A 3,200-nucleotide genomic window follows, 5' to 3' on the forward strand; every position below is an offset into this window, starting at 1 on the left:
TATATATATATATACTGTATATAATACACTTATTCAGCAACAACACATTACTTTGCTGAAAAGTGACAATAAAGACATTTATAATGTTACAAAAGATTTGTATTTCAAATAAATGCATGTTTCTATTTATCAAAGATTCCTAGAAAATGTTCCTCAGTTTTCACAAAAATATTAATCGGAACAACTGTTTTTAACACTGATAATAATCAGCACCAAATCAGTATATCACAATGATTTGCTGATAATTCAGCATCACAGTAATAAACTGCATTTTAAAACATATTAAACTAGAAAACAGTTATTTTATATTGTAATATAAAAGGCATTGGGTAAAAGCTCCTATTAAATGCATAACTCATTCAAATGTTCTCCAGCATGATTTGAGAATGTTCCAAAGAGCACCTTGTGCTTTAATGGAAGCAAGAAAACATGAGCTTTTGTGGAGTTCATGTGATCACAAAAGTCACAAATTTGCTCATTGGATTTGTGACCTTGAAATAGTGCAGAATGTTAAATATTTGTTATTAATTTTATGTCATATGTTTTTAAAAACTCTATACCTGCAGGTTTTAAAAGTATGAATCCCAAATTTCCAATGTGAATCCAGCCTTTTAAACTCTGTCTCTCTAGATCATTTCTCTTTTAAACAACACAATGCAAGCACTATGAATCCTAACTCTGTGCTGCAGCATCTCTCACTTTCACCTCAAGTTAATTGCATTGTCTCCAAAGCTTGTGATGCTCTATTTTTAGTTGTGGAGTTGGTTATGGTGCTTTGTGGCTGATCTCCATCGCTCACAATCAGTTTAAGATGTCGTGTGGTGCCCAGTCTAAAGAATGCATTATAAAAGGTCCATAAGACTCTGAGTCAGTTACTGAAATGTCAGCTCATTTACTACCCCGAAAAAAAATCTAAATAAAATTGTGGCATTCTGTGTATTTTCACAATTTTAATGCACCTCAAAGGAACCAATTTAAATTGCAGTAAGCAAACAATAAAACGGGACCTCTTGAGACCTCTGGACCAGGGTGCGAACTACGGGGGAGCTAGGGGGAGCTCGGCTCCCCTTAATAAGACATGGGCTCCCCTGAAAACGTGATTTGTGAAATTTTGGGGGGTCTCAAAAAATACTGAAAATGTGTTATTTTGACGTGCAATTTCAGTTTTGTGTAATGTAATCATCGTGGATTATTATGTGTAAAATTGCAAAAATATCATTCATTCATGCATGATGGCGATTTAAACCTAATTCACTTCAATAAAGATGTGCCGTCAAAATTAGAGTCCAAACAGCTGATAAAAGCATCACATGCAGTCCATTAATTAACGTATAGTGAAGTGAAAAGCTGTGTTTGTAAGAACAAATCCATCATTAAAGCGTTTTAACTTTTTACTTATGGAAAACTGTTTAATGCAAACATACCAAATATATAAATCCTCAAAATATACACACAAAAAGGAACCGGGTTACATCAACAGTGAGCTAGGTCTAAACAGACCTACCTGGTTCAGTAAAATTCACACACAAAATGATGTGTAAAAATAGAAAAAAAAAAAACCTAAAGAAAACAGTGTGACTTGCAAATCCTACACTTGCAGTGTTTTTAAAAAAAGATAAACAGCTCTCTGCTATTCTAGTCTACATTACAGAATGCTAAAATGTCCACACTCCAGCAGCAGCAGCCTAAAAATAAACAGTGAATTCTATGTCTGTCGCTGAAACACATGCTGTTCTCAGTCTGTTTGCAGACATGATCCTCCCGTTTAAACGTTTAGAAAGTGTTGCCATTGTTAAACCAACAGGAATAGGAACAGACAAACCATAAAGGTGAGGATGGCTGACACTGGTGGTTAAATGTAGGCTTTTTTTTTTATTACATCCCTGCTACAGATTAAAGTTTTGTTTGTATAGAAGAAAAAATATCACTTTCTCTAGTTATTTTTTTGTGGATGTTCGATTTGGAATCAACCAATAAGTGATTCATATGGACTACATTGTAGTACTACACAGTGCAGTGTTTCACAGTATTGCATGCTTGCCTTAACCTCCCAGAACAGCCTCATCAAAAATGCACTGGATCTCAGTGTGAGATCGTAGAGGGTCATGATCAACTTCTCTTTTCAACAACTCAGGGTGGTTAAGGTTAGCCTGATAGCCCACATGATTGAAATGAGATCTGCTTTGACTGACTAGAGTTGCTGTTCCAAACTAGTGAGTCGTGACCCACAACAGGGTCACAGGTCTGTTCTGATAGGATCATGGGCAGCAGGGAAATACAACGCCATGTACATCTGTAACGAATCAGTCCACTGAAGGCGAGCGTAGTGAGAACCCAAGTGCAGTTTTATTCAAACAAGGTGAAATCCAAAATCCAAACATAATCCAAACAAGATACACAGACTTGACTTGGCATGAACAGACTAGACTCACCGACAGCGGGTTACGACATCAATACACGACGAAGACTATGGGAACATGATGGCTACTTATATCAGACAATGAGGGTCACATGACAAGAACAAACCAACGGGAAACAAGACACATGACTAAGACTACCAATCAGAACATGACATACACAAGGCAAAATCCAAAAAAGTCCAGGAGGGTGCTGGAATGGAGGCGGAACTGGGGGCAGGACGGAGGGCCAGGCCCGTGAAGAGGAACAGGCAGAGTGAGGAACCATGGCAGAGCAGGCAGATCGGGCAGCCATGGCGGAGCAGGCAGAACAGGCAGCCATGGCGGTGCAGGCTGAACAGGGCGGCCGGGTGATGACGGCAGAGCAGGAACATGGACAGACCACTTGACTGTGAGTTCATGAACGGCCTCCTTGGCCGTGGCAACAAAACCCACAGTGTCCGATGAGCCACACAACAGCAGAGCATGATCAATGTATTGTTCAAGTGACCAGTGTGGGGTATTGCGTGGCATAAATTGTGAAATGCTATTGTCCAAACCAAAACGGAAAGTGTCCTTGAGAGCAACATCGTTATATAATTTTGTTCAGTGTAGCTCGATGGAGCTGCAGTCACAAAAGCTTGCATTTTATAGTTGTTTATTATAGCAAAAAATAACAAGAATCTAAAAGATCATTTTAAATCAAATCTACATCCAGTAATTCTGAAAATAAAATAAAATAAAATAAAATAAAGCAGTCTATCATGTTCGCTTGAGGTAAGCCATAAATCTTGCCTCCCTTAA

This window comes from Sinocyclocheilus anshuiensis, unplaced genomic scaffold (genome assembly GCF_001515605.1).
Source record: "Sinocyclocheilus anshuiensis isolate Anshui unplaced genomic scaffold, SAMN03320099.WGS_v1.1 scaffold701, whole genome shotgun sequence".
Lineage (NCBI taxonomy): Eukaryota > Metazoa > Chordata > Actinopteri > Cypriniformes > Cyprinidae > Sinocyclocheilus > Sinocyclocheilus anshuiensis.